The sequence below is a fragment of the Heptranchias perlo genome, unplaced genomic scaffold (assembly GCF_035084215.1).
Source record: "Heptranchias perlo isolate sHepPer1 unplaced genomic scaffold, sHepPer1.hap1 HAP1_SCAFFOLD_44, whole genome shotgun sequence".
In the NCBI taxonomy this organism is placed as follows: Eukaryota; Metazoa; Chordata; class Chondrichthyes; order Hexanchiformes; family Hexanchidae; genus Heptranchias; species Heptranchias perlo.
Window position 1 is genome coordinate 6,081,640 of NW_027139453.1, and position 24,006 is coordinate 6,105,645.

General features: G+C 44.1%; 3 long non-coding RNA genes across 4 annotated transcripts in view; 2 read left to right on the forward strand and 1 right to left on the reverse strand.

Moving 5' to 3' along the window:
- The window catches only part of LOC137312866 (uncharacterized), a 74,865-nt gene extending 53,765 nt beyond the window's left edge, over nucleotides 1–21,100 (forward strand). Inside the window, exons 3-4 of one of the 2 annotated variants that reach the window (XR_010960885.1) lie at nucleotides 9,613–9,833; nucleotides 15,776–21,100. This is a non-coding gene — a long non-coding RNA (uncharacterized lncRNA). The remainder of the gene's footprint in view (nucleotides 1–9,612; nucleotides 9,834–15,775) is intronic. The other variant, XR_010960884.1, reaches the window with a different exon arrangement.
- Nucleotides 1–24,006, forward strand: part of LOC137312864 (uncharacterized) — a 1,008,715-nt gene that overhangs the window by 982,075 nt on the left and 2,634 nt on the right. The window lies entirely within an intron of this gene.
- Nucleotides 21,679–23,477, reverse strand: LOC137312959 (uncharacterized). Its single transcript, XR_010960964.1, has 2 exons — nucleotides 23,300–23,477; nucleotides 21,679–21,972 (listed from the first exon to the last, which is right to left on the reverse strand). It is a non-coding gene; the product is annotated as an uncharacterized lncRNA (long non-coding RNA).

Here is a 24,006-nt window from a genome sequence, read left to right on the forward strand (position 1 = left end):
AACTATGAGACACCGCCCTATGTCACATGAGGGGAACACTATGAACATTCACACCTGGGACCGAAATACCTCAAATAAAAATACAGTGCAGAGTTCATGCCTTAACATATTTAGTGCCATTAATGTAAAGATACCCGTAATAATTCATTCATTGGTCAAGAGTCTGTAAGTCCTGAATTGGTTAGGAGACCACACTCTGAACACAGACCCCACTCTGAAGATTTCGATGTGAGTGTTGACGGAGCTTTATTGTACATCTGTTCGGTGCTGTTCCTCTCTCCTCACTTCTCCTTCACGCCCGTGGCTCCACCCACCTTTGTTACATTACTTATGTCATTTCTGTTCCCCCTACCTCTTCATTCCCCAAACTTCCTCTTCTTTACTTCAGTTCTTTATGCAAATCATCTTCAAATCAACTTTTTTATTTTTCCCATTTTACCTGCCTGACTCAGTGACTGAAACATTTTGGTCATTCGCCCCACTCTGGACACAGACACCACTCTGGACACAGACCCCACTATGGACACAGACCCCACTCTGGACACAGACCTCACTGTGAAGATTCCTGTGTTAATGTTGACGGAGCTTTATTGTACATCTGGAAAATGCTGTTCTTCTCTCCTCATTTCTCCTTCAACCCCCGTGCTTCACCCACCTTTGTTACAATACTGATGTCATTTACATTCCCCCCTCCTCTTCAGTCCGACTTCTCCTCTCCTCCACTTTTGTTCTTTCTGCAAATCTTCTTTAAAACTGCGTTTTATTTTTTCCCATTTTACCTGCCTGACTCAGTAACTGAAACATATTCGTCATTCTCCAACTGCATTCATTACTTTGCATACCAAGGAACAAAGCCACCGCATCGACAGAATATATTTTCATTTGGGAAAGAGATTGCTCAGTAGGAACGGAGCTATCGGTTTTGTTGAATTTCGAAATCAACCAATATTCTGTCCGAAACAAACTGTGAGGCAGGACCTTGTGTCACATGAGGAGAAGAACTCTGAACAATCACCCCTGAGAATTAAAGATCTCAGGTAAAATTGCTATTTGGAGTTCAGAGCCCAACGTATTTCGTGCAATTAATGAAAGATGTCCTAATTAGTCCCGGAAATGGTAAAGTTGCTCTGAGGTGCCAATCAAGTGCCTTCAAAAAACTGTTTAAAACCTTTTTTCTTCCAAGGTATTTCCTCCATCTTTCTCTTTAACCCGCACTCTCTCTCACTGTCCGCACGCAGTTGAATTCTTTCCAAAGCAATCTGATAGATCTATTATCAAACAAAGCCTGACACTGAACAAAGACCGACAATGAACACAGACCCAACTCTGAAAACATTCCCCACTCTGAACACAGAGCCAATTATGAACACAGACCCCACCATGAACACAGGCCCCACTTTGAACACATCCACCCCACTCTGAACACTGTCACCACACAGAACACAGACCCCACAATGAAAACGAACCCCACTCTGAGCACGAACCCCACTCTGAGCACGAACCCAACTCTGAGCACGAACCCCACTCTGAGCACGAACCCCACTCTGAGCACGAACCCCACTCTGAGCACGAACCCAACTCTGAGCACGAACCCCACTCTGAGCACGAACCCAACTCTGAGCACGAACCCCACTCTGAGCACGAACTCCACTCTGAGCACGAACGCAACTCTGAGCACGAACCCCACTCTGAGCACGAACTCCACTCTGAGCACGAACCCAACTCTGAGCACGAACCCAAATCTGAGCACGAATCCAACTCTGAGCACGGACCCAACTCTGAGCCCGGACCTCACTCTGAACACAGATCCAACTGTGAACACAGTCCCTCCTCTCAACACAGAATCCACTATGAGCACGGACCCCAATCTAAACACAGACCCCAAGGCGAACACCGTCCCCACTCTGAACACAGCGCCACTCTGAAGCAGAACCAACTCTGAATACAGTCCCCACACTGACTACAAAGCCCATTCTGAACACAGACCCAACACTGAACGCACATCCCACTCTGAACACAGACCACACTCAGAACACAGACTTCACACACAACACAGACCCCACTCTGAACACGGACCCACTCTGAACACAGACCCTGCTCTGAAGATTTCTGTGTTCGTATAGAAAGAGCTTTATTGTACATCTCGACGACGCTGTTCCTCTCTCCTCATTTCTTCTTCACCCCCGTGGCTCCTCCCACCTTTGGAACATCACATATGTCATTTAAATTCTCCTCTCCTCTTCATCCCCGAATTCCCCTCTCCTCCACTTAAGTTCCTTCTGTAAATCTTCTTTAAATCTGCTTTTTATTTTCCCCATTTTACCAGCCTGACTCAGTAACCGAAAAATTTTGGTCATTTTCCAAATGAATTGCTTACTTTGCATGCAAAGAAACAAAGCAACAAAGCCACCTCATCGACAGAATATATTTTCATACGGGACAGAGATTGCTCAGGGGGAAGGTGGAACTCTGTTTAGTTAAATGCTGAATTCTCACAAAATTGTATCCAGTACAAACTACAATAAACCGCACTGTGTCAAATGAGGGGAACACCGTGAACATTCACCTCTGGGAACTAAATAGCCGAGATAAAATTACTGTGCGGTGTTCAGGCCTTGAAATATTTAGTGGCAGTAATGAAAAGATGCCCTTTATATATCCTGAATTGTAAAGAGGCTGTAAGGTGTCTGCAAGTGCCTTCAAAAGCTGCTTTAAAACCAATTTGTTCCGAGAGCTTTGCCTCCATCTCTCTCTTTAAGCTGCACTCTCTCACAGAGTATGCCCGCAGTTGAATCCTTTATAAATTATTCTGTGTTATCGATTGATAAACAAATCTGACACTGAACACAGATCACACACGGAACACAGACACCTATCAGAATACAGACTACACTCTGAACACAGAGCCAACTCTGAAAAAAGACAACACTCTGAACACAGGCCCAACTCTGAACACAAAACCCAATCTGAACACAGACCCCACTCCACATGCAGGCATCACATTGAACGCAAACACCACTCTGAACACAGACCTCACTCTGAAAAAAGACACCACTCTGAACACAAACCCCACTCTGAACCCATACACCCCACTCTGAACACAATGCTCACTCGGAGCAGAGGCCTCACTTTGAACACAGACCTCACTCTGAACACATACACCCGACTCTGAACACAAACACCCCATTCTGAACACAGGCACCACAATCTGAACGAAGAAAAACTGAACAACGACTTCACTCTGAACAAAGACAGCACACTGAACACAGACACCAATCTGAACACAGATACCCCACTCTGAACACATATACCCCACTCTGAACACAGACACCAATCTGAACACAGATACCGCAATCTGAACACATGCACCCCAATCTGAACAAAGACACCACTCTGAACACAGGCCCCGCTCTGAAAACAGGCCCTCTCTGAACACAGGCCCCGCTCTGAACACAGGCCCCTCTCTGAACACGGACCCCACTCTGGACACAGACCCCACTCTGAAATTTTCTGTGTTAGTGTAGACAGAGCTTTATTGTACATCTGGACGATGCTGTTCCTCTCTCCTCACTTCTTCTTCACCCCAGTGGCTCCACCCACCTTTGGAACATTACAGATCTCATTTACATTCTCCTCTCCTTTTCATCCCCGAATTCTCCTCTCCTCCACTTTAGTTCTTTCTGTAAATCTTCTCTAAATCTGCTTTTCATTTTCCCCGTTTCACCAGCCTGACACAGCAACTGAAATATTTTGGTCATTTTCCAAATGAATTGCTTACTTTGCATACAATGGAACAAAGCCACCTCATCAACATAATATGTTTTCATAAGGGACAGAGATTGCTCAGGGGCAACGGAGGTATCTGTTTTTTTGAAGTACGAATTCAACCAATATTCTGTCCGAAACAAACTGTGAGACAGGGCTTTGTGTCACACGAGGACAAACGCTCCTAACATTCAACCCTGGGATCTACAGATCTCAGGTAGAATTGTTATGTTTTGCTCAAACCCGAACATATTTCGTGCCAGTAATAAAAATAAATCCTCAATAGTCCCTGAACAAATAAAGTTGCACTAAGATGCCATTCAAGGGCCATCAAAAACCTATTTAAATCCTGTTTCTTCAAACTTATTTTCTCCACCTATCTCCTTACCCCGCACTGTTTGTCCATCACATTCTGCACGCTGCTGAATTCTTTTTAAAGCAATCTCCGATATCTATTTACAAACAAAGCCTGGCACTAAATACAGACCGAAACTGCATAAGGGCCATATTCTGAACACATGCCCCAGTCTGAAGATGTTTTTTGTTAGTGTACAGGAAACTTTATTGCACATCTGGACGATGCTGTCCCTCTCCCCTCACTTCTCCTTCACCCCGCCCCACCGCCTTGGCTCGACCCATCTTTGTAACATTAGTTATGTCATTTATATTTCCCCTTCCTCTTCCTCATCGAATCTTCCTCTCCTCCACTTTACTTCTTTCTCTAAGTATGCTGTAAATCTGCTTTTATTTTCCCCATTTTAGTTGCTTTCCTCTGTAAACATAACACTTTGGTCAGTTTTCAACTTAATTCCATACTTCGGACGCCGAGCAACAAAGCCACCTCATGGACAGAATATATTTTCATACGGCACAGAGATTGCTCAGGGGGAAGGAGGAATTCTGTTCAGTTAAAGGCTTAATTCTCATAAAATTGTATTGACAACAAATTATGAGACTCAGGCCTGTGTCACAGGAGGGGAACAATATTAACATTCACCCCTGGGAACTAAATAAAGAGATCAACTGACAGTGCGGAGTTCAGGACTTAACATATTTAGTGCCAGGAATGTAAATATGCCCTTAATATGTCCTTAATTGTAAAGAGGGTCTAAGGTGTCTGCAAGTGCCTTCAAAAGCAGTCGAATCCTTTTTAAATTAGTCTGAGGTATCTATTTATAAACAAAGCCTGACACTGAACACAGATCCGACACGGAACACAGACACCACTCTGAACAAAGACACCAATCTGAACACAGGCCCCACTCTGAATACATACTGCCCAATCTGAACACAGGCCCCACTCTGAACATAGAGTCTAATCAACACATCGTCATCAGACTGAACGCAAATCCCAGTCTGAACACAGAAACCCACTCTGAACACAGACCCCACTCTGAAGATTCCTGTGTTCGTGTAGACAGAGCTTTATTTTACATCTGGACGATACTTTCATCTCTCCCCACTTCTCCTTCAAACCCCGTGGCTCCACCCAGGTTTGGAACATTACTTATGTCATTTACATTCCCCAGACCTCTTCATTCCGAATTCTCCTCTCCTTCACTTTAATTCTTTCTGCAAAACTTCTTTAAATCTGCATTTTATTTCCCCCATTTTACCTGCCTGACTCAGTAACTGTAACATTTTGTTCATTTTCTAACTGAATTCTTTACTTTGCATCCCAAGGAACAAAGCCGCGTCATCGACAGAATATATTTTCATGCGGGACAGAGATTGCTCAGGGGGAACGGAGCTATCTGTCTTGTTCAATTTCGAATTCAATCAATATTCTGTCCGAAACTGTGAGGCAGGACCTTGTGTCACATAAGGAGAAAAACTCTGAACTTTCACACCTGGGACCAACAGATCTCAGTTAGAATTGTTATGTTTTGCTCAGACACGAACATGTCTCGTGCCAGTAATGAAATACATCCTCAATGGTCCTTGAACTGATAAAGTTGTTCTATGGTTCCATTCAAGTGCCGTCAAAAACCTATTTAAAACCTGTTTCTTCAATGTTATTTTCTCCACCTATCTCCTTAACACGCACTATCCCTGCCACACACTCTGCGCGCTGCTGAATTCTTTGCAAAGCAATCTCCGATATCTATTTAAAAACAAATTCTGGCCCTGAATACAGATCGAAACTAAACATTGTCCCCACTCTGATAACTTTCCCCGCTCTGGGAACACAAAGCCCACAGAAAGCGTGGTGGGAGGCGGTGTAATCAATGTAGCTGTGAGAGCCGGTATTCTTTATCAGTCTGTGAATTGGCAGCGTTGCTCTGTGGTGCCGATCACGTGCACGCAAAAGAAAACCTGTTTCTTCAAAAGGCTTTTCCTCCATTTTCTCTTTAACCCGCAATCTCTCCCACATTCTGCGTGCAGTCGAATTCTTTGTAAAGTAATCTGAGGTATCTATTTATAAACAAAGTCTGACACTGAATGACAACCACCACTGCATAAGGGCCATGGTCTGAATTGAGGCCCTTCTCTGAACATAGACTTCGTTCTGAAGATGTCTTTGTTAGTGTACAGGATACTTTATTGTAAATCTGGACGGTGCTGTTCCTCTCCCCTCACTTCTCCTTTACCCCGCACCACCCCCTTGGCTCGACCCATCTTTGTATCATTACTTATGTCATTTACATTTCCCCCTCCTCTTCGTCATTGAATCTTCATCTCCTCCACTTTACTTCTATCTCGAAAGATGCGGTAAAGCTGCTTTTTGTTATCTCCATTTTAGTTGCTTTTCTCTATAAATATAACACTGGTCAGTTTTCAAAATAATTCCTTACTTTGGATTCTTCGCAACAAAGCCACCTTATCGACAGAATATATTTTCATACGGGACAAAGCTTGCTCAGGGGGAGAGGAACAGCATCGTCCAGATGTACAATAAAGCTCTTTCCACACTAACACAGAAATCATCAGAATGGGGTCTGTGTCCATAGTAGGGCCTCTGTTCATTGTGGTGTCTTTGTTCAGATTGGGGTACATGTTTTCAGAGTGGGGTAGATGTGTTTTCAGAGTGGTGTCTGTGATCAGAGTGCTGTCTTTGTTCAGAGTGGTGTCTTTGTTCAGAAGGGTGCCTGTGTTCAGAATTGGGAGCATGTGTTCAGAGTGGGGTGTCGGTGTTAAGAGTGAGGTCTGTATTCAAAGTGGGGTCTGTGTTCAGAGTGGCACCTGTGTTCAGAGTGGTGTCTTTTTTCAGAGTGAAAGGCGTAATTCTCACAAAATTTTATCGAGAACAAACTATGAGACACCGCCCTGTGTCACAGGAGGGGAACACTATGAACATTCACCCCTTGGAACTAAATACACGCGATAAAATTACTGTGCGGAGTTCAGGCCTTGAACTAATTAGTGCCATTAATGTAAAGATGCCCTTAATATATCCTGAATTGTAAAGAGGCTGCAAGGTGTCTGCAAGTGCCTTCAAAAGCTGCTTTAAAACAAATTTGTTCAGAGAGCTTTGCCTCCATCTATCTCTTCAAGCTGCACTCTCTCACAGTATGCACGCAGTTGAATCCTTTATAAATTATGTTAAGTTATTGATTGATAAACAAAACCTGACACTGAACACTGATCCCACAGTGAACAGAGACCAATGACGGTAAACAGACCCCACTTTGAACAAAGACACCACTCTGAACACAGGCCCAACACTGAACACAGGCCATCTCTGAACACAGAGCACACTCAGAACACAGACACGACTCTGAACACAGACCTCACTCTGAACACAGACACCGCTCTGAACACAGACCCCACTCTAAACGCAATCCCCATTCTGAACACTAACCCCATTCTGAACACATTCACCCCACTCTGCACACAGACTCTATGAACACAGGCCCCACTCTGAACACAGACCCCACTCTGAACACAGGCCCCACTTTGAATACTGACCTCACTCTGAACACATACACCCCACTCTGAACACAGGCACCACTCTGAAGACAGACCCCTCTCTGAACATGGACCCCACTCTGAACACAGACTCCACTCTGAACACAAACCCCACTGTGTGCACAGACCCCACTCTGAAGACCTGTTTTAATGTTGATGGAAATTTATTGTACATCTGGACGATGCTGTTCCTCTCCTCTCACTTCTCCTTCACCCCCGTGGCTCTACCCACCTTTGCAACATTGTATATATCAATTAAATTCCCCCTCCCCTTCATTTCGAATTCTCCCCTCCTCCACTTTCGTTGTTTCTGCAAATCTTCTTTAAATCTGCTTGTTATTTTCCCCATTTTACCAGCCTGACTCAGTAACTGAAACAGTTTGGTCCTTTTCCAACTGAATTGCTTACATTGCATACCAAGGAACAAAGCCACCTGGTCAACAGAATACGTTTTCGTAAGGGACACAGATTGCTCATGGGAACGGAGGGATCTGTTTTGTTGAATTTCGAATTGAACCAATATTCTGTCCGAAACAAACTGTGAGGCAGGACCTTGTGTCACATGAGGAGAAACACTGTGAACATTCACCCCTGAGACTTAAAGATCTCAGGTAAAAATTGCTTGTTGTAGTTCAGAGCCTAACATGTTTCGTGCCAGTACTGAAAGATGTCCTTCTTCGCCCCGGAAATGGTAACGTTGCTCTCAGGTGCCACTCAAGTGTCTTCAAAAAACGGTTCAAACCATTTTCTTTCAAGTTATTCCCTCCATCTATCTCTTTAACCCGCACTCTCTCTCTCTCTCTCTCAGCTTCTGCACGCATTTGAATTCTTTGTAAAGCAATCTGAGTCATCTATTTACAAACAAAGCCTGACACTGAACACAGTCCCCACTCTGAACACAGACCCACTCTGACATAGCACCCACTCTGACACAGAACACACTCTGAAAACAGACCCACTCTGAGACAGAACCCACTCTGAACAAAGACCTCACTCTGACACAGTTCACACTCTGAGACATAACCTACTCTGAGACAGACCCCACTCTGACACAGAACACACTCTGAAAACAGACCCACTCTGACACAGAACCCACTCTGACACAGAACCCACTCCGACACAGAACACACTCTGAGACAGAACCCACTCTGACATCGAACCCACTCTGAAAACAGACCCACTCTGACTCAGAAGCCACTCTGACATCGAACCCACTCTGACACAGAACCCACTCTGACATCGAACGCACTCTGACACAGAACCCACTCTGACACAAAAGCCACTCTGAAAACAGACACACTCTGACATAGAACACATTCTGACACAGAACACACTCTGACACAAAAGCCACTCTGAAAACAGACACACTCTGACACAAAACACACTCTGACACAGAACACACTCTGAAACAGAATCCACTCTGAAACAGAACACACTCTGACACAGAATCCACTCTGACACAGAACACACTCTGACACAGAACACACTCTGACACAGAACACACTCTGACACAGAGTCCACTCTGACACAGAACAAATTCTGAAAACAAACTCACTCTGACACAGAACCCACTCTGAGACAGAAGCAACTCTGAAAACAGACCCACTCTGACACTCAACACACTTTGACACAGAAGCCACTCTGAACAAAGACCCCACTCTGAAGATTTCCGTGTTAGTGTAGACAGAGCTTTATTGGACGTGTGGACGATGCTGTTCCTCTCTCCTCACTTCTCCTTCACCCCCGTCGCTCCACCCACTTTGGAAAATTAAATATTTCATTTACATTCCCCTCTCCTTTTCATCCCCGAATTCTCCTCTCCTCCACTGTAGTTCTTTCTGTAAATCTTCTTTAAATCTGCTTTTTTCCCCCCATTTTACCAGCCTGACCCAGTAACTGAAATCGTTTCGTCTTTTTCCAAATGAATTGCTTACAAAGGAATTGCATACAAAGGAATTGCATACAAAGGAACAAAGTCACCTCATCAACAGAATACGTTTTCATAAAGGACACAGATTGCTCAGGGGCAACGGAGGTATCTGTTTTGTTGAAGTTCGAATTCAGCCACTATTCTGTCCAAAACAAACTGTGAGACAGGACTTTTTGTCGCATGAGGAGAAACACTCCGAACACTCACCCCTGGGACCAACAGATCTCAGGTAGAATTGTTAAGTTTTGCTCAGACCCGAACATATTTCGTGCCAGTAATGAAATACATCCTCAATAGTCCCTGAACTGATAAAGTTGTTCTAAGGTGCCATTCAAGTGCCGTCAAAAACCTATTTAAAATCTATTTCTTCAATGTTATTTTCTCCACCTATCTCCTTACCCCGCACTGTCTGTCCCTTATATTCTGCGCTCTGTTGAATTCTTTGTAAAGCAATCTCCGATATCTATGTACAAACTAAACCTGACACTGAATACAGTTCGAAACTGAACATTGTCCCAACTCTGAACACTGTCCCCACCCTGAGTACACAGAGCTCACAGGAAGCGAGGTGGGAGGCGGTGTTATCAATGTAGCTGTGAGAGCCGGTATTTTTTAGAAGTCCCTGAATTAGCAGCGTTGCTCTGTGGTGTCGATCATGTGGACGCAAAAGAAAACCTATTTCTTCAAAAGGCTTTTCCTCCATTTTCTCTTTAACCTGCACTCTCTCACACAATCTGCGAGCAGTCGAATCCTTTGTAAAGTAATCTGAGGTATCTATTTATAAACAAAGTTTGACACTGAATACCGACCACCAATGCATAAGGACCATACTCTGAATAGAGGCCCCTCTCTGAACACAGACCACAATCTGAACACAGGCTCCAGTCTGAACACAGACCCCACTCTCTACATGTACCCGACTCTGAGCACAGACTCCATTCCGAAGATGTCTTTGTTAGTGTGCAGGAAACTTTATTGTCCATCTGGACGATGCTGTTCCTCTCCCCTCACTTCTCCTTCACCCTCCATGGCTTCACACACGATTGTAATATTACATATTTCATTTACATTTCTCCCTCATCTCCGTCATCGAATCTTCCTCTCCTCCACTTCATTTCTTTCTCTAAGTATGCTGTAAATCTGATTGTTATTTTCCCCATTTTACTTGCTTTTCTCTGTAAATATAACACTTTGGTCAGTTTTCAACTTAAGTCCTTACTTTGGATTCCTACCACAAAGCCAACTCATCGACAGAATATATTTTTCATCAGGGACAGAGATTGCTGAGGGGGAAGGAGGAATTGTGTTTTGTTGAAGGCGTAATTCTCACAAAATTGTGTCCAGAAGAAACTGAGACACTACCCTCTGTCACATGAGGGGAACACTATGAACATTCAACCCTGGGACCTAAATACCTGAGATAAAAGTACTGTGCGGAGTTCAGGCTTTAAAATATTTCGTGCCATTAACCCGCACTCTCTCTGTCTCATATGCTGCACGCAGTTGAATTCTTTGTAAAGCAATCTGAGATATCTATTTACAAACAAAGCCTGAGACTGAACACATTCCCCACTCTGAACACATTTCCCAATCTGAACACTGTCCCCACTCTGAACACTGTCCCCACGCTCAACAAAGACCACACCCTGAACATAGACCCCACCCTGAACACAGACCCCATTCTGAACACAGAATCCACTCCGAACACAGAGCCAACTATGAACACAGACTCCACTCCGAAAACAGACTCCACTCTGAACACAGACCCCACTCTGAACACAGAGCAAACTATGAACACTGACCCCACTCTGAACACAGAGCCAAATATGAACACAAACCCCACTATGAACACAGAGCAAACTATGAACACAAACCTCACTATGAACACAGACCCCACTCTCAACACAGACCCCACTCTGAACAGTGTCCCTATTCTGGAAACAGAACCCACAGGAAGCGGGGTGGGAGGAATTGTAATCAAGTTCGCTGTTTGAACCGTTTTCCTTTATAATTCCCTGAATTGGCGGAGTTGCACTGAGCTGCCGATCATGTGCCCTCAAAGGAATGTTTAAAAATTATTTCTTCAAAGTGCATTTCCTCAAACTTCTCTTTATTCCGCACTCTCTCACACTTTTTGCGTGCAGTCTTTGTAAAGTATCCTGAGGTGTCGATTTATAAACAAAATCTAACATTGAATACCGACTACCACTGCATAAGGACCATACTCTGCACACAAACCCCTCTCTGAACACAAACCCCAATCTGAATACAGGATCCACTCTGAACACAGACACCATTCTGAAGATGTCTTTGTTAGTGTACAGGAGGCTTTATTGTACATCTGGACGATGCTGTTCCTCTACCCTCACTTCGCCTTCACCCTCCATGGCTCCACTTACCGTTGTTACATTACATTTGTCATTTACATTTCCCCCTTTCTCTTCGCCATCGAATCTTCCACTCCTCCACTTTATTTCTTTCTCTAACTATGCTGTAAATCTGCTTTTTATTTTCCCCATTTTAGTTACTTTTATCTGTAAGTATGTCACTTTGGTCAGTTTTCAACTTAATTCCTTAATTCGGATTTCTAGCAACAAAGCCACCTCATCGACAGAATATATCTTCATACGGAACAGAGATTGTTCAGGGCGAAGGAAGAATTCTGTTTCGTTGAAGGCGCAATTCTCACAAAATTGTGTCCAGAACAAACTGTGAGACAGGGACCTGTTTCACATGAGGGAAACCGCTGAGAACTAAATATCTCTGATAATATTGCTGTGCAGAATTCAGACCCTCAAATATTTAGAGCCATTAATGAAAATATATCCTTAATAAGCCCTAAATTGGTAAAGTGATTCTAAGGTGACGATTAAATGCCTTCAAAAGCTGCTCTAAAACCAATTTCTTCAGAGAGCTTTGCCTCCATCTGTCTTTTTAAGCCGCACTCTCACCCATTCTGCAAGCAGTTGAATCCTTTATAAATTCGTCTGAGGTATCGATTTATAAACAAAGCCTGACACTGAACACAGATCCGACACGGAACACAGACCCCATTCTGATCAAAGACCCCACTCTGAACACTGTCCAAACTCGGAACACTCCATTGAAAGGCAAACAAGGCAAGGCAGTACAAAATAAATGGGGGGATACTGAGAGGAGAAGAGGAACCAACGGACCTTGGTGTGCTTGTCCACAGATCCCTGAAGGTAGCAGGACAGGTAGATCAGATGGTTCAAAAGGCATACGGGATACTTTCCTTTATCACTCTGAGCACCGATCCACTCTGAACACAGACACCACTCTGAACACAGACAAACATTTAACGCAAACCTCATTCTGAACACAGACTCCACTCTGAACATAGATCCCAATCTGAACAAAGACCCCATTCTGAACAGAGACCCCACTCTGAACACAGACCCCAATCTGATCAAAGACCCCATTCTGAACAAACACCACTCTGAACATTGACCCCATTCTGAACACAGACCACACTCTGAACACAGACCCCACTCTGAAGATGTCTGTGTTAGTGTTCACGGAGCTTTATTGTACATCTGTTCCAAAGAAAAAAAAATAGCATTTTCTATCTTTACTAATAGCTAAAATTCTCCAGCTCTGGCAACATCCTCGCAATTCTCTTCTGTCCCCTCTCCAGTGCAATCACATCTTTACTGTAATGTGGTGACCAGAACTGTAGCAAGTACTCAAGCTGTGGCCTAACCAAAGTTTTATGCGGTTCTCGCATAACCTCCCTGCTCTTGTATTCTATGCCTCCGCTGATAAAGGAAAGTATCCCGTGTGCCTTTTGAACCATCTAATCTACCTGTCCTGCTACCTTCAGGGATCTGTGGACATGCACGCCAATGTCCGTTGGTTCCTCTACTCCTCTCAGTATCCCCCCATTTATTGTGCACTCCCTTGTCTTGTTTGCCTTTCACAAATGCATTCCCTCACTCTTCTCTGCATTGAATTCCATTCGCCACTTTTCTGCCCAACTGACCAGTCCATTGATATCGTTCTTAATTCCACAGCGTTCCACCTCACGATCAACCACACGACCAATTTTTGTATCATCTGCAAACTTCATGGTCAAGCTCCCCACATTCAAGGCCAAATCAATAATATATACCACTTAAAGCAAGACACCTACTATCGAGCCCTGTTGGACCCGAAAGGAAACAGCCTTCCAGTCGCAAAAACAACCGTCAACCACGGTAGGAACAACTCGGGTTAGATACAGAGTAAAGCTCCTCCTACACCGCCCCTTCAACACTCCCAGGGCAGGTACAACAGAGGTTAGAGACAGAGTAAAGCTCCATCAACACTCCCATGAACTGTGTGTGGGTGTCAGTCCCACACCCGATGAGATCTACCAACAGAGGCCGGGATGCAGCCTGCGCCTTCCGCAGAGATCACAGATGTGATGCTGTGATCCTGATTCTCTCTCTCTCTCTGTGTCATTCTACTCTCTCTCTGACCAGTCTCTATCACTCGTTCTGTCATCGTCTATCGCTCTCTCTGTCTATCTCTCCCCTGTTTCTCTATCTGTGCCTGTATCTCTCTCTCTTTTCTCTCTGTCGGTCTCTCTCACTCTCCCCCTTGTCTTTCTCTTTCTTCCCCTCTGTCTCTTTTTATATTTCTGTGCTCTCCTTCTCTTCCTCTACTATATGTCTCATCCTCTTTTCTCTCTCTCTATCTCTCTCTCTCTCTCTACTATCTCTCTTTCTCACCCTACTCTATGTCTGTCTGTCTGTCTCTCTCTCCTAATCGCTCTACCTCGACTCTGTCTGTCTGTCTCCACTCTCCCTATTTCTCTTGCCCTCTAGTCTCTCTCTCTGTACCTCACCTCTCTGTGATAATAAATTAATTGGCAAAAGATCTAGATGCAAAATGAGGACACACTTTGCACTGAGGTTTATTAAGATCTGGAATGCAACATCTGAAAGAGCGGTGGAACCACATTCCATCGGCACTTTCAAAAGGCAATTTGCAGGGTGGTGGGGAAATAGCTGGGGTGTGGGACTAAATTGGGCCGTTCTTTCAAGGAGCCAGCACAGGTATGAAGGGCCGAATGTATGTTAACATTCCAGGATTTCGCAGACTATACAGCTTAGAAACAGGCCAATCGGCCCAACAGGTCCATTCCAGTGTTGATGCTCCAAACGAGCCCCCTCCCCTCCTTCTTCATCTAACCCTATCAACATGTCCTTCTATGCATTTCACAACTCACTGAAACATATAAAATAGAATATAAGATCCTGAGAGGGCTAGACAGGATAGATGCTGAGAGATTGTTTCCCCTGGCTGGCGAGTGTAGATCAAGGCGGAATAGTGTTCGGATAAGAGGTCAGCCATTTACGACTGAGATGAGGAGGAATTTCTTCACTCAAAGGTTTGAGAATCTTTGGAATTCTCTACCCTAGAGGGCTGTGGATGCTCAGTCGTTGAGAATATTCAAGGCTGGGACTGATCGATTTTTGGACTTTAGGTGAATCAAGGGATTTGGGGATCGGGCGGGAAAGTGGAGTTGAGTCAGAAGATCAGCCAAGATCTGATTGAATGGCGGAGCCGGCTCAAGGGTCCATACGACCTAATCCTGCTCCCATTTCTTATGTTCTTATGATATTACTCTCTCATGTGTTTATCTTGCTTCCCCTTAAATCCATCTTTGCTATTCCTCTCTACTACTCTTTGTGGGAGCAAGTTTGACATTCTCAGCACCATCTGGGAAAAGAAATTTCTCCTGCATTTATTATTCGAATCAATTCGATTTATTAGTGACTATCTTATAATAATGACCCTTGGTTCTGGTCTCCCCTTCAGGTGGAAACATCTCTACGTCTACCCTATCAAACACGTCATTAATCTTAAAGACCTCTATCACGTCACTCCTCAGTCTTAACTTTTCTGGAGAAAAGAGCCCCAGCTTGTTCTCTCTTTCCTGACATGTGTCATCTCTCAGTTCTATGATATTGTTTCATAAAACTGTCCTAGATGTACTCTAGAAATGTATTGCCCTTATGTCCCAGTCTATGTGAAAATTAAAATCTCCCTTCATAACTGCTTTGCCTTAGCGACAGGCTCTTCTGACCTCCGTATTTCTGTTCAGGATCAATACTTCCTGTTTAATGTATTTGTTTCAGTAATTGAATGTTTTTCATGCCCCAGTTCACCTCAGTTGATTGTGATTTCCAGTGTGATAGAGCCGTCCACGGTTTCGGGCTCTGAACAGCAATTTGATTCTCTGATCCGCGACTGACAACACACCCATTTTACACAGGCACAGAATGATCCGGGAGTGACAACGCACCTCTTTTAAACATGGACAAAATGATGCGGGAGTGACAACACACCCCTTTCAAACAGGCACAGAATGATCCGGGAGTGACAACGCACCTCTTTTAAACAGGGACAAAATGATCCGGGGCCGACTGTACACCCCGTTTAAACAGAAACAGAATGATCCGGGACTGACAGCCCCAACCTTTTAAACAGTCATAGAATGATCCGGGACTCACAGCACCAACGTGAAAATGATTTTTCAGTGCTGTAAGCAACTGAGCTAACCGGCCACTTCCGAGAAGAGCTGCTGGCACTTTCAGATCAATTTGCAAAGTTGGCGTCCACGGGAACCGAATCTCTGCAGCTGCCTCTCAAAGAAACTGCTGGAGGGTAGAAATTTATGAAGATGTGCAACATAGGCCTGAAACATCTGTAATCTCTGCAACAACGTATAGCACAGACCTGAAAAATCTGTAATCTCTCTAACATTGTGTAACATAGGCCTGAAACATCTCTAAACTCTGTAAAATTGTATAACATGGGCCTGAAACATCTCTCAACTCTGTAACATTGTACAACATAGGCCTGAAACATCTCTAAACTCTTAAACATTATATAATTTAATTTCTTATGTTCTTATAATTAGGTGTTACAGGGAGCGGGCAGGAAATTGGACATGAATTTAGATTTGAGGTTAGGATCAGATCAGCCATGATCTTATTAAATGGCGGAGCAGGCTCGAAGGGCCGATTGGCCGACTCCTGCTCCTAATTCATATGTTCTTATGTTCTAATAAAATAGGCCTGAAACATCTCTGATCTTGATGCAGCAATAAATCTGATCTCTCTCTCCTGCTCGCTGCTCAATTCTTTAATATCTCACCTAGTCTGGTCTCTCTTCCACCCGCCCCTCTCAAGCAGTCAGCAGCATGATTCTAAGTACCGAGAGCAGCACTTTTATCATACACAAACATATACATTCACATGCACACAAATACGAACACATACAGGCACATACATACACATAAAGGCACACACACACACATAAAGTCACAGACGCACATACACATACATGCAGGCGCATACACACATATACACGCATATACGTACATATAAAGGCACAGACACACATACGGCACAAACACAAACATACACATACAGACATAAACGCACATACAAATACACTCATACAGACACACACAAACAAATAAAGGCACATACACACACATACGGGAACATACAGACAAATATGGGCGTCACACATAATGCCACATAAAAACATACACATACACACACATAAAGGCACATGCACACAAATACTCACACATACACAAACAGGCAAATGCACACAAATAAAGGCACATGCACACACATACACACATAGAGGCACATGCACATATATCAAGGCACAAACACAGACATACACAAACACAAATATAAAGGTATGGAATCATAAAAAGTTAAAGCACAGAAGGAGTTCATTTGGCCCATTGTGCCGGTGCCGGCCGATAATGAGCTATCCAGCTTAATCCCACTTTCCAGCACTTGGTCCATAGCCCTGTAGGTTATGGCACTTCAAGCGCTCATCCAAGTGCTTTTTAAATGAGTTGAGAGTTTCTGCCTCCACCACCCTTTCAGGCAGTGAGTTCCAGACCCCCACCACCCTCCAGGTGAAATCTTTTGTCCTCAACTCCCCTATAATCCTTCTACCAATTACTTTAAATCTATGTCCCCTGGCACTGATATCTCTGCTAAGAGAAATAGGTAATCTCTATCCAATCTATCTAGTCCCATCATTATATTATATACCTCAATTAAAACTCCCCTCAGCCTCCTTTGTTCCAAAGAAAACAACCCCAGCCTATCCAATCTTTTCTCACAGCTAAAATTCTCCAGCCCTGGCAATATCCTTGTAAATCTTCTCTGTATCCTCTCTTGTGCAATCACATCTTTCCTGTAATGTGTGACCAGAAATGTACGCGGTATTCAAGCTGCGGCCTAACTAATGATTTATACAGTTCGAGTAAAACATCCCTACTCTTATATTCTATGCCTTGGCTAATGAAGGAATGTATTCCATATGCCTTCTTAACCATCTAATCTACCTGTCCTGCTCCCTTCCGGGATCTGTGGATATGCACTCCAAGGTCCCTCACTTCCTCTACATCTCTCAATATCCTCCCATTTATTATTTATTCCATTGCCGTTTTTGCCTTTCCCAAATGCATTATCTCAAATTTCTCTGCATGGAATTCCATTTGCCACTTTTTTTGCCCACCTGACGAGTCCATTAATATCTTCCTGCAGTCTACAGCTTTCCTCCTCACTGACAACGACACGGCCAAGTTTTCTATCACCTGCAAAATTCTTGTTCAAGCCCTCCAAATTCAAGTTCAAACCATTAATATATACCACAAAAAACAACAAACCGAGCACTGAGCATTCTAGTCGCAAAAACACCCGTCGACCATTGCACTTTACTTCCTGCAACTGAGCCAATTTTGGATCCAATCAATCACTCTCCCTTGGATCACATGTGCTTGTACTTTTTGACCAATCTGCCATGTGGGACCTTGTCAAAAGCCTTGCTAAATCCATGTACACGAGATCAAACGCTTTACCCTCATCGACCCTCCTTCTTACCTGCTCAAAAAATGCAATCAAGTTAATCAGACACGACCTTCCCTTAACAAATCCATGCTGACTCTCCTTGATTAACCCGTGCCTTTCTAAATGACGGTTCATTTTATCCCTCAGAATCGATTCCAATAATTTGCCCACCACCGAGCTGAGACTGACTGGATGTATTACTCTATCTATCTCTTTCTCCATTTTCAAACAAATGGTACAACGTTAGCAGTCCTCCAATCCTCTGGCACACACCTGTAGCCAGGGAGGATTGCAAAATGATGGTCAGAAACTCCGCTATTGCCTCCCTTGTTTCTCTTAACAGCCTGGCATACATTTCATCCGGGCCTAGTGATTTATCTACTTTCAGAAATGCAGAACTCCTTAATATTTCCTATGTCGCCAAGTTTATCCCATCCAATATTTCACACTCCTCCTCCTTAACTTCAATTCCTGCATCATTCCTCTCCTTTGTGAAGACAGAAGCCAAGTATTCATTAAGAAACATACCCACATTTTCCACCTCCACACATAGGTTACCTTTTTGATCTCTAATAGGCCGTATTTTTCCTAAGTTGCCCTCTTGCTCTTGAAGTATTTATAAAACATTTTTAGGTTTTCCTTAATTTTAGTTGCCGGTATTTTTCTTTTCTTTCCTAATTTCCTTTTTAATTTCAGCTATTTAATTTAATTTCACTTTCTATACCCCTCATGGCTTTCTGCAGTATTGAGCTCTTGGTGTCTGACATAAGCTTCCGTTTTTTGCTTTATCTTTCCCTGTATCCTTCTTGTCATCCAGGAGGCTCCAGATTTGGCAGTCCCATCCTTTATCTTTGTGGCAACACGTTTACTCTGAAACCCTTGAATCTCCCCTTTTAATGGCTCCGAATGCTCGAAACGGACTTACCTTCAAGTAGCTGTTTTGATTCCACTTTTGCTAAATCACTTCACAGCTTAGTAAAATTGGCCTTAACCCAATTTTGAACTTTAATTCCTGCCCTCTCTCTCCTCCAAACTACTTCATCTAACCCTATCAGCATCCCCTTCGATTCATTTCTCCCTCGTGTGCTTATATAGGGATTTAAATGGGATGTGTGTGTCCTTGTAGATGGATCATAGAAAGTTAGCATGCAGGTATGACATTGAATTGGGAAGGCAAATGGTATGTTAGCCTTCATTGCAAGGGGGTTGGGTTAAAATAGTAAGGAGGACTTGCTGCAATTGTACAGGGCACTGGTGAGATCACACCTGGAGTACTATGTACAGTTTTGGTCTCCTTACCTAAGGAAAGACATACTTGTCTTAGAGGAGGTGCAGCGAAGGTTCACAAGGTTGATTCCGGCTCCCGAGATTAATCTCTGTTTGTGGAAATACGCTTCGCAGAATAGCAGGTATTGCTTGCCAGCTATTCAAAAATTTCAGATCAAAATTAGAAAATGCACAAACAGATTCAGTTACAGAGACGGACTGTCAAAAATAAGGAAAAACAAGGTCCAGAAGATTTAGAGAGAAGCAAATCAGAGGCATGGATATTTCCTGGATAAAGAAGAGTGTGTATATGTCACTTGAAGATGGAACGTAATAAATTTAGTTCAGGAATCGAGGCTGGATGAGATGTGGAGGCAGAGGTGCAGCAGAAGTTAGAACCAAAAGCAGGCTTCCCTCTCGAGCAATGGCAAAATCTTGCAGGACCCCAGGCCACTGGTGGGCCTTGCACATCCTGAGCAGCTCATTTGCAAACTCAGGGTGCAGAAGATGTGATCAGCTCATGCAATGTGTTCAGAGTACAGGCTGGGATCAGTGTGAAATTGCTTGTGTTGGGATAGTCCTGATGCATTCGGGTTCTTAACTGAGAAAGAAGACACGGAGAGAGAGAGAAAGTGAGTAAGTGAAAGACAGATAGGAAAGAGTGACAGGTGAAAATAAGAGAGAGAGGGAGAGAGGGAGAGGAGAGGGTAGGAGAGAGAGAATGAGGCAGAGAGATAGAAAGGAGGGGCGAAGGTATAGCAGCAGAGATGGAAAGGAAGGGAATGAGGCAGAGAGAGAAAGAGGAGTGAGAGACAGGAAAGCGACAGAAGTGGCGAGAAAAAATGAGGCAGAGAGAAGAAAGAGGGACGATACAGATGGAGTGAGGGCGAATGAGAGCGAGGCAAGAAGAGGGAACGTGAGATGGAGAAGAGAGGAAGGCAGGAAGTGTAAGAGAGACGAGGCAGAGTGAAATAAGCGAGAGGTAGAGAGAGAGGGATTGAGAGAAAAAAAAGAGAATCCCCGTAAAGGTGAATGAAAGAGGGAGAACGAGGCAGGGAGTGACAGAGCCAGAGATAAATAAACAGAGGCAGAGAAATCAGAGGCAGAGAAAGAAAAGCATAGAGAGAAATAAAATAAGTCCAAGAGGGAAAGAGTGAGATAAAACGAGACCGAGGGATTTGGCAGAGGCAGAGAGAGAGAGACAGAAGGTGGAACAGATTTTATCCCTGCTTCCGTACACAGTTAAATATTTCTTATATTTGTATTCTTCTATAAAAAGAGCGCTGTTGGATTATAATCACAGATTTTGAACCAATAAAATTTTGCTCAATAAGTATTGATTTTGAGACAGTTACTGATGTCAGAGCAGGTTCATCCAGCAGCATCGAGTCATACTGCCAGCTACACATGGGTCTCTGGTCAATCGCCCTCTTCGTTGACACATCAAACTCTCCCAGGGCAGGTACAGAAAGGGTTAGAAGGAGAGTAAAGCTCCATTTACACTGCCCCCATCAAATATTCCCAGGGCAGGAACAGCACGGTTTACATACAGAATAAAGCTCCCTCTATACTGTCCCATCAAACATTCCCTTGGCAGGTACAGCACGGGTTAGATTCAGAGTAAAGCTCCCGCTTCAATGTCCGATCAAACAATCTGATGGGCCTGATGCAATGCGCGTCTCCTTCCAATCTTGAACCTTGAACGGTCAGAGTGCTGACACTCTTCGACACCTGTCTTATCTCAGTAACTTTCTGAATGTGTGATTAGGCACTTTCAGAGATTCCCTGCTGTGGTCTCCTCTTCCCATTACCTACAATTCCCACATCTTCCCGCAGCCTCATAAGACCCCTGAACACCCCATCCTCGGACACAATGATCCTAAAGAGGAACAAGACACGGATATGAAGCTGTGATCAATGCAGTGAGATTTATTTCTGAGTACAGCCCATTATTCAGACAGCAGCAATGCAGGGTCAGGGGTTGTGGGATCGACACAATCAAATAGAACCTTCTCCCCGTGAACGAAGGTTTCATTCAGTGAGAACTTGGAGAGCTCGGGCTGGTGAGAATCCATCACTGGATCTTTCAATCGTTCGGTCCACAACATTGTAACCCATCGCCGCAGAATATCGGCAGAGTCTCCTCGTTTGCGTTACAGGAGCCCTGACGACACCTTGCTCCAAACAAGCTGCAGCCGCCGTCTTGAACTAAAATCCAAAATGAAGAGTTAATTAATTGACCGTTCTGGACATAGAGGGAGGGAGAACAATGAGAAGACATGAAGCGGAGTCTGTCCGTGTCACTGAGACTGACTCTGGACCACACATGAACCTCAGCTCATTTTTACTTCATTAAACCTCACACTGGCCCTCCCCGACATGCAGAGACTCATTCTTTGTCCTCAAGGGCAGACCAATAGTTTTTCCACAGAATGGAGCCCACCGTTCGCGCTTTCTGAGACTGGAGACAAAGAAAAGAAAGAATAGCCTTTCCCGTTAACAGAAGGGCCCGAAGAGTTTCACAGACAAAGGATTATTTCCGAAGTACCGACACTGTTTTGTAACCAAATTGCTCACAGCAAAGTCCCACAAACAGCAAATGAGATTTGACAGTGTGGGGTGTTTCTGGTGATGTTAGTTGAGAGAGTGATGTTGGTCCAAGAAACCAGGAGAACTCCCAGCTCTTCAAATAATGCGACCAAGTGTTTCCTGCCCCATGAACAGGTAGACAAGGTCTCCGTTTAAAGATTCATTCAAAAGATGACACCTCCAACAGTGCTGCAATCCCCCAGTGCTGGTCTGTCTGTACTGGAGTGGGACATCAGCCCATAACTTGTTCACTCAACTCCCAACTGAGGGAAACTGACACCCGGCTCCTGAAAATTGATAGTTTCACCGCTTGACTCCTCCACTTATTCCGTGTCCTCATATCCTGATCTCTATGAAGGCTGCAGAATTATTCGAATTCAGAAACCTATTTTGAAACCCTTTTGATCCAATCCCCTCCCCTCATGTTTTGAAAATCTGACTCATCTCTGGGGATCGGTTCCTCAGACGCCTCCAGTATCACTCCCAATTCACGATTCTTTGTCTGTGGGTCTGAGCAGACGAGTGTGGGGGAAAGGGACTGAAGGAGCTCCCGTCCGCACACTCACATTTTACAGCAGGTAACACTGATCGGGAGCAGGAACTGTGAGTTTCCCCCTTCACAGTACCTGGGTACTGAAACCAATTACAGACTTTCCCAAACAGGTCAATTCTCCGGCTGAGATCCGGTAACTCGGCACTGGCCAGTAATTTGTGCTGTAATTCTTGGTCTGTTTGGATCCTCACACAACACCCACCATTCCCACTCCCCATTCAGGTACCGACTAAACAATCGGACGATTTTCTTGTGGAACTGGTTCAGGTTAAATTCTTCATTCATTCTTACAATATTACAATAATGTTCATTTAAGCAATCAAACCGTGAGCTTCAGTCAGAGAATAAAATAGTTTAAACAAAAATTGGTGTTGAGAGATCAAAGAAACTTACTTCTTGCAAAGGAAGAAAATCCGCCAGCTACAATACTTCCACCGAACACATTTCGAGCAGTGATGGACTGAGTCAGCACCAGGAATACAAATACCAAAATTAGAACTTTCGCCATCTTCCGCTGAGTACCTCAGAGTCAGGATCAGACGGCTGGAGTTCACAATTTTTGTATCTGGACTTAGAGAGTTTGCTGTATTTATAATCACATAAAAGGGGAGTGACTTTCTGAAAATATCCTGGGAACAGGACTTTCCCTTCCGTGTGACGGTGAATCCGTTGGCAACTTGCCTCAGTTGGCAGTTCTCTATCGTTCAGATCACAAGGTTGTGTTTTTGGCCCCACTTCAGGGTTTGAAACATGAGCTCATCTGACAGATTGTGCCAGGTACAGAAGCAGGACATTTAATGGTTAACTCCACCCCCACTATTGCTTCCACAGGAGCTCTAAATCTGCCCCCTCTCTCCTGTTCCCTCCTCGTGCCCTTTAATATACCACTTAAATTGATCTTTCCTCCACCGAGCCCACTTCAAGCAGTGATGAACTAATTCAACACCAGGACTCCAAGGGCCGAGAGCAGCGATTTCATCAGTTTTGGCAAAGAGTTTGCTGCATTTTATCATCACACACACGGGGACTGACCGGTCTCTGAAAATACCGTGGGAAAAGTTGCTTCCGTCCTGTATGACTGCTGATCAGTTGACAGGTGG